This window comes from Cyanistes caeruleus, chromosome 5 (genome assembly GCF_971803275.1).
Source record: "Cyanistes caeruleus chromosome 5, bCyaCae1.hap1.1, whole genome shotgun sequence".
NCBI classification, from domain to species: domain Eukaryota; kingdom Metazoa; phylum Chordata; class Aves; order Passeriformes; family Paridae; genus Cyanistes; species Cyanistes caeruleus.
The window spans coordinates 43,865,051-43,880,857 of NC_141705.1; positions in this window are offsets into that span (position 1 = coordinate 43,865,051).

Consider the following 15,807-nt stretch of genomic DNA (forward strand, 5'->3'; position numbering starts at 1 on the left):
AAGACCAGGGTGTTGCACAGCTCTGGGTCAGGAGGCCCAGAGCGCTGGCACAAGGGAGATACCTCAGGCCACTGGCATGGCATTTGTCCTGAGGTGCGGTGCCCGTACCCAGCCATTCACTCTCTCTGGGCAGCATCCCAGTAACTCTGGGCAATTGACTTCCTCAGGCACTCCCCAGGAAACACAAGTGTGCTGATCCCAGGGATGATGAGCACCCTTGTGGCAGGAACACCAGGCAAAGTGGTTCTAGTGGTCAGGGGAGAGAGTAGAAATGACAGAGCAGTACCCAGGCAGCCCCAGGACTATCCAGAAAGCTCCCATGCCCTCCTCACACCTGTAGGCCGATGCTGAGATTTGTGTTAGGTCCCTGGGAATCTGCCCTGTACCCTAGCTCTGCCACCCCACACTGGCTGTCTGGAAAGGGAAAGTGGCAGAAGAGGGACTGTGAAAAAGTGCAGAAGTTAGTGAGTACAGTAGAAATGCCCAGTGCACCTGAGCATTAGCTTGGGAAGCTGGGGCAGCAGTGAGGGAGAGGACACCTAGTGTGACCAGCCTCTTAAAATGCAGGAGATTTTTTTAGAAGAATGATGTAAAGTCAAAGTATTTTAAACACATGTGTACAGATAAAAAAAATACAGATTATATGTATGTATAGATAATAGCCCACTGTACATAATTAAATTTATATGTACCTACAGTGACTTCTTCTCTATGAGGTGTTGGTTATTTTTTTTCCTGGACTTCTGGAGAGATTTTTTTGATATTTGCTGTTTTTTGTTTACAGTTGCATAAATAGGGAAGTCTCCTTTTATCACTGACATTTAGATTCTCCCTCCTCTGCCTGCAAAATTTAAGGGGGGGCTTAATGATAAGAGAAGGCTGACACCAAAATGAGAGGGAGCAAATCTGTGCTCGTGTGAATGGCAGCATGAAAAATGCTATAAAAAAAGTCCAGGACCATGTCCCAATAACACCTTTAACTATTCCAAGTACAGCAAAAACTCTTTTTTCCCAAACATTCAAAGGCAGTTTCACATTAAATTGTATGATTGATTATATAATGTTCATAGAAAATTATATGTATCCTTTCTGCTATATGATTGATCACATTCTCTTCTTGTTATTGGTGTACTCCTGTTCCTTTCCAGTCACTTTTAAGCAGCCTTATCCTAAAGATTAGAGACATCATTCTGCAAAAAAAAAAATCTGTGTGACACTGCCTCATATCAGTAGTCAAGCTTCTGCAATCTTGTTTCCATAAAGAAAGGACAACTCTACTTGCTTCTGTGCTGTGTGGCCTGAGTCTCCTCAAAATAAAAACTGTCTACAATCTATTGACTAAAATTTATGCCAGTGGGAAAACCGGATTTCATGAAACACCTATTTCTTCCTAAGAAATCATCTTATTAAGTGCTTAAATTAAAAAAGAAATAAATTTGGAGAGCATTACAAACTATTTTTCAAAAATTGAAGCTTTTTCCAGGTAACAAAAACCTTTTTCAATCCTGTGCCCCCAAGAACTACAACTTCTATTTCAGGGACTGGCCCACAGCCACACTGACAGCAACACTTTCATGAGACTTGCAGAGTGGTGCCCTGGTCTGGTGTCCAGACTCCTTGACAGATCAGGTAATCTCAGTAACTGTCCCAGGACAGCCTTGCAAAGTGGGTGACAGATGCTCTCCTAGAGGGATAGGAAATGGCTGAAGACACTGTCATTTATTTGCCATTTTTCTACTTTTCCCTCTTAGCAGCATTGTCTTTTGCTTAAATGTCCCTCCAACCTACCTCCTCATGGCCAGCTCAGTGCCCAGCAAAGTCAAACAGAACCTGCCTCAGGGGGCATTTTAATGAGCAACAGAGTGGTCTCACAAGTGGGACCTCAAGCCTCCAAGAGCCTCAGCATAGGCAGGAGGAGCACAAACATTGAGATCTCTGTGTGGGTAAATCCTCCCACATCCCTAACGCCAAACAGCCTTGAAAAATCCAAGTTTACAAACTCAAGGCACCACTGGGAAGATCTGGGAAATAAAAGCACCTGCTGTGATACAGCCTGGCAAGATGCTTAAAGAAACAGCATTGTTTACCACAGTATTCTTTCCCTTAATTACAAGGGGTTTGAGAGGAACAACATTCAGGCAATTTGGAGGACTAATTTTATGAATACACTAAGGAAATTATTGTTCTCTGCAGTAACAAGAGCTTCACTGCTTTCAACACCCTAGGCAGGTTGGAAATTTGATGTGTTTGCCTTCACACTTTTTATTTCAGAACACAACCGGAGATGAAGATCATTTTAAGAAGCAAGTGAATTATCAGGATAAGGAAATCGAGACAGTTTTATGCTTTCACTGATTTGGAGAAATAAACCCACAAAGTATTGCCTGCTGTCCTCAAAGGTTCCAAAAGTGTTTGCTTCTTTTTAAAAAACTCTAGGCTTGGGATTATATCTCCCCCACATCCTTGTCACCCTACTGTTCCCCTGCCCGCTGAGAATTAACTGTGAGATCTGGGGAAGATGGAGAAAGAAATCACGACCTCCACTTAGAGATGCGACAGTTCCCCCACCGTCTCCCGTTCGGGCTTCCCCCTTCAGGATCCGCCTGTGGTGCCTCTCCACGCCGCCACTGGGGAGCAGCAGAAGGCTGCAGGAAAGTCCTGCCTTGTTCTGCTCTCCCAGGCTCTGCCAGTTATCCGTGAGTCCTGGAGGGAATGGAGAAGGAATTCAGGATCTCCCCGCCTGCAGATGCCCATGCTCAGCCTAAAAGCAGCCCTGTCACACATCCCAACTTTCAGCCTCACAGCTTGTCACCAAACCCTGCTCAAAACTTCCTTGCACCCTTGCTGGGGAGGTGGGACAAGGTTGCTGCAAGAAGGCCAAGCCCAGGTTTAGCCAAGGACAAGATGGTGGGGGGTGAGTCTCCTTGCCTGGAGCTCTCTCCAGCTCTCACCTGGCTCTGGGGTTCTGATCTTTCCACACTGAGAGCAGGAAGGAAAAATCACTGCCAGCCTGCACCAACAAGCATCTCCCCAGGACTGCAGGCACCCAGGGCTCTGTGAGACAGCTGTGCTAAGAGGGCATGAGGGACCTGTCACTTGGTGACACACACATTCATCTCTGTGCATACACACATACTTATTTAGACAGTCACCTATACAGATTCACACACACCTACATGGATGTTGAAGGACTATTTCCAGTCCTTTGATACCTTTCTTCACTGAGGTGTCTCCTGCCAGGCAGGTCCATGAGGTCAGCGTATCCTGGACATGATATTTAGAGCAGTGTGGTGTGCTACTGTTCCCCACTGCTGCAGGGCAGGGCCAAGGAAGGTAAGCAACCCATCCCTGAGCAGCTGAGTGTCTCCTGCACAGGAGAGATGGGGGAGATTGCCTGCAAAGATTGAACATGTGGCTGGAAAAAGGGCAGCATTCACTGCTGCTTTTAATGATTGGGATTGAATTAATCATTATGGAAGCCTTGTCAGCTGTCATGAGCAGTCCTGCTTTCAGGCAAGATGCCACCTTGGACCAATATGTTTGTAACTTTTGTGACCAGGATCTGGCAGTTTTTTCCTTTTTCCAAGGAAACAAACAGCTGGGCATACCTTCCTCTAATCCAAAGAAAATAAAACTCTTCAGAAACAAAAGGGGGGGGGGGGGGGGGAAAGAAAGCAACACTTCTCCTTCCTGTTCTGTTTTCCATTCTCTCTTTATTAAGTCCGAGTTCTTTTTTGTCCATACCCTGTCTCAGGTTCTGCACATATCCCTTCAACACAAGAGTGAGCAGCAGCCCAGGTAAAGATGCTTTCTCACTGTATCCCCTGGCTTATCTATCAGAGTTAAAACTCAAATAATGGGAAAAGGTCTTCCTCTTCCAGTAGTACCTAGCCCACAATTGTTTTGTCATCAAAGATCCCTGTTAGCATCACTCATCTGTTTTCAGCTGCTTAGTAAAGCATACCAAGAAAATAATTGTCTTTGTAATTTCTCTCTAGATGCATATAACTTCTCAAGAAAACATCTGATTCCTCATTGCTTGGAAAACTAGCCTGGCTTTAACCTGCCCCCAGAACAGTTCCTCCGCACCCACTTTTGATCAGATCTCTTCAGGTTTGTTTAGAAGGGAATTTGGCTCTCTCATTTCTATCTGCCTGCAGATTTTTCCTCATTCTCTGTATAATGAAGGCTGCATCTGCACTTGGCCACTGATGCAAGGCTCAGCTGGAGCAGGTAGCAAGTATATCATGGCTTCTCATCCAACCCACCCGTCATGTTCCCTCCATGAACATCATGGAGCAGGTTGGGATCCAGGTGCATTTGGTCCTCACTCCCAGGACCACAGTTGGTGTCCTGGACCATTATTCCCCTTGTCTCAAGATGTTGCCCTGGAGCCACTGATTGCTGCTCTCAGTGTTTGCATTAAAGCCTCACCTACTTTGCTGCAGGCCTGGGGCGGCAGTGCAGCCCACTGTGATGTGAAGCACATGCTGAAGCCACTCGTGCAGGAAGCAACAGCAAACCTCATACTCAGCCAACACTTTTCAGGGTCACTTCTTTAATGACTGAGCAGTACCGAGAGCTGAAGGGAGACAAAGGAGGCTATAAAACAGGCCAATCTGCCCTCCTCTCAGGCTGTCACAGGTCATCTTACTTACTGCCAGTGAGCAGTAAAGCATTATAACCCTGGGACAGCCTGTGCTCCACATATTATCTGTTTTCTTGTTCCCCAAGGAGCTTTGAACAAAATTAAGGGGGAAAAAAAAGCCACAATGAAGAAGAAATTGTGCTTAAGGGAGAGAGAACTGGGAAAAGGTGCAGTTCTCTCTGAAACCTCGCCCAGGTTTCAGTGATCAGCGTTCCTTGAGCCAGACATGGTGTCTCCATCTAATAGCCCTTGATGGCTTTTTCTTCAAGGTATTCCTTTTTGAACTCTTGCAAACCTCAATATCCTGCAGTGGAGACTTCCTCCTCTCAGTTCGGCTCTGTGGAAACCAGCTCCCCTTGCTTCCTTTCTAACAGGACACCCAAGAGCTTAACTGAGTGAAAAACAGTTCCTCCTTGCCTATTCACATCTGCCCTCTCAAGGTCGAATATACCTACCCTGTTCACAGTGTAGAAACCATCCCAGATCTTTGAAAATCCTTGGTGCTCTTTGGCTCTGGAGAACCCACTGTTGTGTAGAGCATCTGAGACATGGACACACCCTGGGCTGCAGATAAACTGCAGCATTTTCATTTTGCCCTTTTCCTGGACATTCCAAAGGCCTGTCTCAGACAGGACAGGGGTTAATCCATGCTTTGACATCCCGAGAGCTGCAGCTAGCAGCCAGGTACCTGTGAAACAGGGCATCCCTGCTGCAGCTGGCACATACTTGCACAGCTTCCTGTGGACATCCTGCTGGGACATGCTGTGGCCAGCCCTGACTCTTCAGGCAGAAGTGGTGCTTCTCACCTTGCACCATCAGCCTGGCTCTGAGCCCAAGCCCAGTGCAAATGCCAGATGAAGGATTTCATGTGTAGGAGTACCCCTTGCATCTCTATCTGTGTGTTCCTCTTACCTAGCAGATGGCAGGAAGGCGGGCAGTTGGAGCAAGATGGGCACCGGCTGAGGCAACTGCAGCTGTTTGTTACTGTAGGGTCAACCTTTTGTGATGGGCTTTGGTGTGTGCTGCATTTAGTCTTTATTGTTGAGTGTCTGTTTGCCTTGAGCCTAGAACCAGCAGAGAAATCCCAGTATTCGAGCAAAGGGGAGGAGCACTCCATGAAAATTTGATGGGAGAGACATAAATAGAGAGGGTTTGTATGCCTCCCTGGAAAAACACTGCATAAATCCTTTTAACAAGATTCCAAAAGTCTCATTCAGGATGGGCATTTTGGCTTTATTTCATGATTTATGGCATCTTTGCTCTCTGCCAGATTCAACTGCACTACACACAGCTTCACACTGACTCGGCTTTTAGCCCCATGGAAAACACTGCTGCTGCAGTACTGCCCAAAAACAGGCACCCAGGGAGCTGGGGCTGCGTCCAGAGCATCTTGCTTAATCTCATGAATACCAGTCCCTACAAAAATAGAAACAATTGCCTTCTCACAGAGGAGCTTGCTGTATCAAGTTCCTACTGCTCACAGCAACCCAGTTAAATTAGTGTTATCTTTGTGGCTGGTAGATTAAATTGTTTCTTTCCTGTAACATTAAATAAATAAGGGACTGCTTTTGTGTTTTAGTGAGGTAGGAGGTTTGGGTTATCTCCTTACCTTTATGACATACTGTACCCGCTTAATTTTTTGCATTGATGACATGGAAATTGTGCTTGAAGCCAAAAATGGAGTGTGTTTGTCATACATAGCAAGTGTGTTGGCAGAGAGGTTGGTTCAGCTAATTAAGCAGCCCACATTATTTAAAACAATTCTAAAGTCCCCAGAGCTTAACATCTGGGGCAACTCTGCCACTGCCATATCAAACTCACTGGGAGAAGACTGGAAAGCAAGTGGAGCAGAGAGCCCTGTAGCCATGACTCTGACACTGCCTCAACTTTCTCATAAGAAGTATTCAAATGAGCTTTCTGCTTTAGAGGCTAATTCCCCATCCAAGGGCAGGGCTTTCATTTCCAAGATGTAGTCTTTCTTTCATTTAACTGCCAGAATTTTAATTTAATCAACTTTTAATGAATAAATGCAAAAGATTTTGCCTACACTACTGCTCACTGTAACTTAACTTTGTCTCAGGTGGCTGTTGGTAAGATGCCCCACCAGATCTCCCTGGAAAACCTGAGGGAAGATTTTTGAATCTGTAACCTGGCCTGTCTGTTCCAATGGGATGCCCAGAAGCTACCAAGGTCCTGATTTTTAAAGTGTGCAAGGCTTTTCTCAGAGACTGGCAGTCTCCCAGGAGGTGCCCAAATGCATGGGGAAGTACTGACATCCACCCTCCAGGGCACAGCCACCTTTCTGGAAGTGGTCTGTCTTTGCATTTTTCCTTCAGAGCAATGTAGGAGTGTCAGCATTGAACATTTGGTTGTTCCTTGCAGGGACTGTGCCACTAAATCCTGGGCATGAAAGCACTGCACTCATTTTCTCCTTTCCGGGTGGTACCATCTTCCATTCTGCCCAGCTCACTCTGGTTTAACCCCTTTTCCTACAAGCAGGAGTTTGATACTGGCCAGTAAGTCTGTGAGTCCCCTTTCTCAAAACCTTTTAACCCACAGGTCAACAGCCAGCCATAAGCCAGCATTAGACCCAAGCACAGGGTCTCCAAAATATCCTGGTTCCAGGAAGATCAAGCCCAGTAGAGGCAGCAGATCTCCTGGCAGGACCTCACCTCATCTCTACAGTGCCATCAAACAAAGAAATGGAGCATCAAGGCAATGGGTTGCTGGCTCTGCTTTCCAGGGGACTACTTGCTCCGAGCACCCTTGGAATGTGCTCTTGCCATTGCAAAGGAAGAGCTTTGCAGGGAACAGTAGCTTGTGACCTTCAGCACGCCTCTCCTGCAGTGAGTGGATGCTGCTAGTCCCTTTGGAAAGCCCTGGGGTTGGCAGTAGCAATATATCTACTGCAAACTAGAGCTCTGGGCAGCCACAGATTGCAGCATCTAGCACAAATACCTGGCCTAGCTATGTTCTTTTTCTGGGAAACAAAGATGTGTGATCTTTAGGACTAGCTTCATAGGGGTGTAGCTGTGCAGATCCAGCCAAATATGTTCTCTGTAGCCTTGTGGCTTTTTGGGAAGTACCAAGGGGCAGATGACACTACCAAAAGCAAACAACACTGCCTGAACTGTTTGGGAGGGAGATGGAGATGGCACATGGGATGCTCTCATACAGGAGATTCTGGGTGTGATAGTCATTGCTTCCCTCGTGGTTGGGGTGAGAATCTGTCCTGAGCAGGCTGTATGGTATGAATATATCAGGAAAAAAGAGAGGGCAGACCAAAATTTCAGCATGTGTGAACTGCCCACATATCTAAGGTATGCCTCACCACAGTCTACAGCTTCCTCACATGGGGAGGAGAAGGAGCTGGCATTGATCTCTTCTCTCTAGTGACCAGTGGACAGAGCCAGCGGGAACAGCATGAAGTTGTGTCAGGGGAGGTTTAGGTTGGATATCAGGGAAAGGTTCTTCACCCAGAAGGTGTTTGGGCACTAGAACAGGCTCCCCAGAGAAGAGGTCACAGCACCAGCCTGACGGAGTTCACGAAGCGTTTGGACAACACTCTCAGGCACATGCTGTGATTCTTGGATCCTTGATTCTCCTGTGCAGGGCAAGGAGATGGACTAGATAACCCTTTGTCATTGCCTTCCAACTCAGTATATTCTATGACTCTGTGATTTTAGGCCAGGATATAAATTGCCTTATTCATGAAGAAAAAGCACATATTTAACTTTGCACACACCATCAGGGCCCCCCATCTCCAATTAAGGCTTTTCCAGGCCTTTTTGGGGATTATAAAAGCAATAAAGGAAGCAGAAAGTAATTGGGAAAAGCTCAAGGGCTGTGAAACCTTCCCCCTATTAGCTGCACTTGCATACAATCTTCCAGGCTCTTTGGTCTTTAAGAGATAACCCTGGGGTTACACACTCAGGAGCTCAGTCTGTCTGAGCCTTCCAGCACCTCCCAGCCACAATGAGAGCCCCAAACCCAGGCAACCTCCAGGGCAGAGCACAGCCCAGGAGGAGTTCCAGAGGCCATGGTAAATAACTGTGGTTTATTAAAACAGCCCCAGCCTGGCAGCAAAAAGTAAAACAGCAGGAGTGAGACTTTGGTCTTGAAGGACTACCATGAAACCAGCTGCCAGATGTTTCCTTGAGTGTATCTGCTGAGATCTGGAGGAAGGGATGAAGTAAGATGCTCTGTCTCAGTGCAGACACCTGGAGTTTGGTGTTATGTAGCTGCTGCTGAGCCATACCAGCCCAGCAGGGTACAAACATTTCATCCTGAGGGTACCTGAGAGACAATCAAGTACCTGCCAAGGCCTGGTCCCATCCCAGCAGGATGCCAGGGAAAAACTTCTTCACAGAGAGGAGACTGACCCCATCCACCCAAGAGGGACATGGGACCCTGGTGGCTCCTCTCTCCAGCTGCAGCTGAAGGTCTGGTAGGGGTCTGTGCCCACTTTGTGCTCTAGGGCTGCACAGGTACAAGGCTCACCACACTCTCCAGCAGCCTTGTTCAGCATAAATCCAGTACTTGTTTCCATTGGAGGCCTAGATATAAACTTGGAAAGTGGAGGGGCTCTTCCAATCACTCTGCTTGACTTCAAAACATTGACAAATAATTTACGTCATCAGTGCAGTATGGACTGGATTAAAACATTGTAATATATGATATTTCTGTGGATATTGGAAATAATGGCATTTATTGAAAGTTTCATGTACTATCTAACAATTCAATACTTAAAAATCAAGTGAAAATTGAACATTATAGAACACAAGAGAATAGTAAATTCTGGAAAGAAATACCAGCCACATGGGGCCAGAGCTGCTAAAGAGTACAATCACATGTTCACCATCTCTATGTGGTCAGCAGCCAGCACAGACTTCCTGCAAAGAGGGAAGGGGATGCTCCAAACCGCCCCCGCTGGGTCTGTACCATCTACCATAGGGGAGCCTCAACACCTTTCTGCAGAACCCCTGTTTCACTATACCAATCCCACCACTGGGCAAAGCAGAGTGACTTCTTCCATCAGATCAGCACTGGGAAGAGTTAAGGTGATTTTGTCTGAAATTCCTTAATACTTCATCTCTGGATTTTGGCCACAGTCAATTTCCTGCACATCTGTGAAGGTAGAAAAGCATTCCACTGCTGCATTCAGCCCTTGTTTCACTTTGCTCTTGAACACCACTATGTGGGGAAGAGAGAATGGAAGCAAAGTGGGCCAGGAGCAGATAAATATGCCAGGATACTGTTTGCAGTTGGTTTTCCAAAAATTTGAGTTTGTGGATAGGATTGATGGCAGGGAATTTTTGGCATGTTTACATTGCATCTCCACTGGATATAAAACAGGCAATTTACTCAATTGGATTATTTGCCAGCCTTTCAGCCTCTGCTGGGGCTCCCATGTTCCTCATGCATTTGCAAGAAGGGAAATATGGGTTTCTGCTTCCATCCTCCAGGCCTGCCTAGAGGAAAAGTCTGGGTTAGACTAAACTCTGCAGTGACAGAGAGCCCAAGGAAAGGGCTGCACAGAGGCACTTGATTAAGGTACAGGTGCTTGTGCCTGAGGTGGATCAGCAGCGACCTCCCAGGAAGCCCAGACATCCAGGAAAAAGGAAATCTTGCAGTCCCCAGAGGGATGACAGGGAAGCCACAATGCTGCTTGCTGGAGGCACCTTCTGGAAGGCATTTGCTCACCACATTTGTTTGAAGCCTGGAGCTAAGACTGAACTAATCAGACATGAGCCCTGTGCACTCCAAAGAGCACCCACCACCAGTGCAGGGGACTTGGCAACAATGCCCATGGGGCACACATCTTTGTTGGCTACAACTGCTCAACATGAGCACCCAGTTGCTTTTTCCTCCAAGATGAGTTCAGGCTGAGACTGAAAGGCATTAAACAACTAAAAAAAATTAGAGAGAACTTGAATATCCTTTTTCACAAGATGAAAGGAAGAGATAGGATGATATTTATTTAAAGGTTAAACAATAGTCTTCAATACTCACATGGCACACAGTAGCCGGCTGCCACATTGTTTGGTGCTGGGCTTATCTAGCATGCTGCTCCCGGATGCCAGCTCATGCCTGTCCCTTGCAGTCACTAGCTCATCAAAAAAGGAGTTTGCCTTACCTTGTACTGGGACCCATGGATCAAGATATCTCAGACAACCCAGTAAAAGAACACAGGAGAGCTCAGGAGCTTCTTTTGGAAGATCTTTGGTCACTGTCAGACTTGGTCACTGAAACAAATTGGGTCACAACCTCTAGTAAAAGCAAAACCTATCCAGCATAGGAAAGACAAACCATGACAGAGCCTCCAGGCACTGCTCCATGCTTTGGAGCTAAAATCTGACTTTGATCTGCCCCTGAATTTACACCTTGCTCTGATGGCAATGTCTGGACTGGCTTTGGGTCAGACGCTTCAGCCCCAGTTTTGGATTGCCTGTGGACAGGACAATTATAAATACCACCACAGAGGTCTGTGAGACACAGAAATGTAGGAAAACCATCTTTTCACCTCTGCCTGTGATGTTCCCCAAACTAGGCCAACAGAATAGCAACTCATGATGAGAATGCTATGACTGGCTGTATCTCCAAAACCTCACCCAAGGAGGCAAAGATTGAGGCTGGGGAACTTGGAAGGGCAGTGCCTCATCACAATCCTGGGACATTCCAGGGGGAGATCAGGGAGGGCTGCACATCTGCTGGGGCCCTACCATGGTGGCCAGGCTTGGGCACCTCTTAGATGACAGTGACAGCAATGTTTTTGCATTTGACACACAATTCTAAGGGCTGTGTGGTGTGCATGGCTGGGCAGGCAAGGGCCATTCTTCTTCACTTGAAGTTCCAAGGAGGCTTGCTCAAGCTCTGGGAACTGCTGGGGAAAATTACCCCACTGCTGCTGCAGCTCTGTGTAGGGCAGGCCAAGGGTGGTCTACACAGTGCCTTTGAGACACAGCACATGTCACTTGCCCCATGTGAGTCTCCTCGGGAGTGAAATGTGACACTGAGTGTGTGGGGCAGGTGTCATCTCCTTGCATACCAAGCCCCATTGCCCTAGCCCATGTATCCATATGAGGCATTCCCCAGCTGCCCTTATCCCTATTTCAGGACCACTTGCATTCCTGGCTCTTATCAGGCTTTTTCTAGACGCATGAGCCCTCGAGCTCAAATGTCACTAGCCCACATCTGGGCCCTTCCCTGTCCAGGCACTGAGCCAGCTGCACAGAAGTTGAGGTGCCAGTGTTTACAAAAGGGCAGCTTTTGGATGATAATTTGGGTTTTTTCTTGGAGAGTCACAGAACTCAAAGACTTTTAGGCTGTTAGTTTTCATGGTCCTGTGTATTATCAAGCAGAGACTCATTTCACCTGCCACACAGCAGGCATCTTTGAGTTTTATGCCAGTGGTGCTCACCAGTGCCTTTGCTGCTGGTCCCAGCTGTCCCAGTACAAGGTGGTTGGAGTTACCAGAGCTTCCTCAGTTCTCCAGCTGAATCATGTAGGGGGGGAAGCACTAAGATGCTGTCACTATTTGTCTCCACAGGTGATTTCAACTATTTGAAAACCCCAAGGGTTCACTGAAAAACTGCCAGTTCAGCTTATGGCTAAATTTACCTGAATGGTGCTATTAATTTATTGGCTTCCTAGGAGCCTTGGTACTTTTAACACAAAATGTCTTGTTTGTGATCATCTGACCATCAAAATCAGAGAATATGGCTTTCACCTGCTGAGTGTAACATCTAGAGGATATTAAAAGTCATGTAGATATGGTTCTTAGGGACATGATATAGTGCTGGATTTGGCACTGCTGGCTTAAGGGCTGGACTTGAAGATCTTAAAGATCTTTTCCAACCTCAACAATTTCATGATTCTACACAGTAACCCTCAGTTCGGGAGGAGTTGGGATGTCTTGCTCTTTGCTCTGCACCTGTCCCTCTCTCCCCATAGAATTTTGCCTTCTGTGAAGATTTCTAGGGAGAAATTCCAGTATACCTCTGCCACTGAGTAAGCTTTTTTGTGAAACCTTGAGCTCTAGTGTTGTCCATCTTTCCCCTCACCCTGTCTGGGAGAGAGCTACAGCAGATGCCTGAGGAAAAGAAATGCTGGGCAAGCCTGTAATGATTTCTCTTCTGATTACTTTCCCAGCCAGGTTGATTTGCAAATCAAGGATTTCCTGGAAAGGTGGGATGGTCTTTGCAGGTAACAGTGGCACTTTTAATTCTGTGAATATATCTGGTCCCTTTTTGATCTCACATTGGTTTTTATTAACTACAAGGTCCTGTGACAGGGAGTGGCACATTTTACATACACCTCCTTTACAAGTGGAAAAAATAAGAGCGGGCTCTTGATAGCAGCTGATGAGTTGACAGGATCCCTGATATGATTTTCATTCATGTAGAATTAACTTCATTCAGAGTGAGTAGTGAAACAAACCAGCCAAACTTATTTAAGACTGCAGTGCAGATAGCAGATGAGTATGTTGTGGGGAACAGTGGTACCCAGCAGGAGCCCATCTGGTCTGCAGTGGGAGCTAAGGCAGGCAGGAATCTTCAGAAGCGCAAGAGTCACATTGTGAGCTGTGGGCAAAGGTCTGTGAGCCACTTCACTTTTGCACAGCTGGCAGAGAGGTTTTATTGCTTCATGCAGAATAAGATATCTCTGTATTAGTAAGGGATGAATGTGTTTACCTTAGACCAGGATATCTTGCTGGATATTAAATGACATTGAATATTAAATGTGACATCTTGCTGGATATTAAATGTTACATTAAATGCCATGCTGATACATGAGTTCTCCATGTCCTGTCTGCCTCTCATCATTCTGTATTTGCTCACTGTAGCACATACTCTTAATTTTAAGCACTGTGGAGTTTTTTCTGCTCCTATGAGAGCATTGGTCCACTGAAATGGGTCTGTGAGCTACCACAGACCACATCAGGGGACTCAGTAGCCATCAGTGCTTTCAGGAGGCAGCAGTTTCCAGTGTGGGAATATAATCATACAATGATGAACGGCTATGTGTGGAATGGTGCTCTGGAGGCATCTGTCTCATCCTCACTCCTTGTTTGAGTGACACTCACAGTCAGCTCAGGTTGTTTGGGCCAAGGCAAGATTGGTTCCCAAGAATGGAGGTGCCACCACCTCTCTGGGCCATGCACTGCCATCCCATTGTTCTGGAGCAGTGGTTTCCACCTGTCTCATCCGAGGTCTCTGTGTTGCAGAAGTGCCTGTTTGCTCTTGTTCTTTCACTGGGAACCTCTGAGAAGGTTTGGCTCTGCATTCACTGCCTCCCTCTCACACAGTGAAAGATGCACCTGGGGCACTATTTGTTGTTTCTCCCCTGGGCTGAAGAAGAAGCCCATCTCCCCTGGTGTCGCCTTACACACCACATGCTCCACTCTGGTGGCAGCCACTGGGCTGAAGCCTGTCACTGTTTATCTCACACTGGGGGCACAAACTGGGCACAGTGTTCCATGTACAGCCTTGGCAGTTCTTGGCAGCAGGGAACACAGCCTTGACAATGATTTAAGAGGCTCACACTTTGGAATGACATGGAGAAAGCAATTAAACCTGGAGTGGTGTGCATATTACAACCACAATGTCTGATCATAAGACAACAACACACTCATAAGGGAGAGTGAGCTACAAAACAAAGGAAGTCAGCTCAATGAATAGGACGTGTGCTCATGCAGATAAGAAATGCTGGGGGCCAACAGCACCGTGGTAGGCAGTGATCAAACCCATGACAGACTATGCACTGCAGCACCCATACCAGGTGGGGACATTGCTGGCTTTGCAATGTTGGTGTCAAGCATCCTCCCCTCCCCAAGGCAGCTGCTTCCAACCCTTTATCAAGAGATTTATTTGAATTATATTATTCAACTTTAGAAATTACAGATTGCTTTGCACTTAAGTCTTAATTTGAAATTTTTGCTTTATATTTTCTCTTATGAACTGTATGTTGTAATTATGTACAAGCATTTTTATTGCCATATAATAGATAAATATATATTTTCATATTTGGAGGTATCAAATGGAACACATTCCCACTCCTCCATTACCCACACTACAAGGCAGCAATAAACCAGGAGTACTAATGAACTTGGCCCTCAGTCAATGTGAGAGCTGAGGCTGTGGGCAGCCAATCACTCACACACTGAGCCAGTTCCACGATCAAAGCACTGGGTTAACCAGGGGCCACTGGTTGCTATTTATAGCTGCTCTAGCTCATGTTTAAGCAGAGGATTTAAAAATCTTGGAGGCAGGTTGGGTGCCAGGGTAGCTCCATCCTGCACACGGTTCCCTGGACAGGAATGGTGCAAAGCCCCAGTCGTGCTGTTGCACAGGCTGGATCAGCCCTGGCTGCCAGGGAAGCCACAAGTAGCTTGGATTAAGCTGTTAATCAAACAGTATTTGGTTATTTAATTTGATTGAGCTAACTCTGCCTACCTCTTGGAGAACCTAAGCAAATTCCTTGAGCAAATAACTTGAGCAAACCCCACCACAGGCACAGTTCTAGAAGCTGTGGGACCAAGGGCTCTGAAGATTGTCCCAAAGCTGTCAAACAGCTCAAAACCAGCTCACATCAGCCACAACCTGAGGTGCATTAGGCATTGTAAAGACTCCCAAGGAGAATCCCCCCAACAGAGGGAGGGGAACCAACCACACCTTGTGGGAGAAAAAGTCAGAGGATTGGACTTAAGTAATTTCAAGACTAAGCAACCAAAGAGAGCTGAGAAACTTGGCAGGGTTTGAGGTGGGTTATTGCTCTGTGGGTCAGCCAGCTTAGATATACAGCCCATCTCCAGGATGTGACAGCAACTTCCTGTTTCTGGAATGTGCTCTTGAGGAAATCCAAAGTGCTCTATGAGTCTCAGATGATAAGGTTACAGCCACCAGCCTCAGAAAATAGTGTTTGGTCTTTCCCTGGTTGTTGTCTTACTGGAAGCCTGAATATCACAGAAGACCTTGTATTCTGAAGTAACCCTTAGATGAATGGAAATAATTAGTGCTGAGTGTTTGGTAGTGTCTGCAGTTTTCCAGCACTGCACTATGAGTTTTGATGGAGTGGTACTGCACAAAATTGGACTAATGCAGTGGGGGTCAAAGTATTTTTGAAAAATTAGGAAAGATGGCCTATTGTGGCATTTGGCT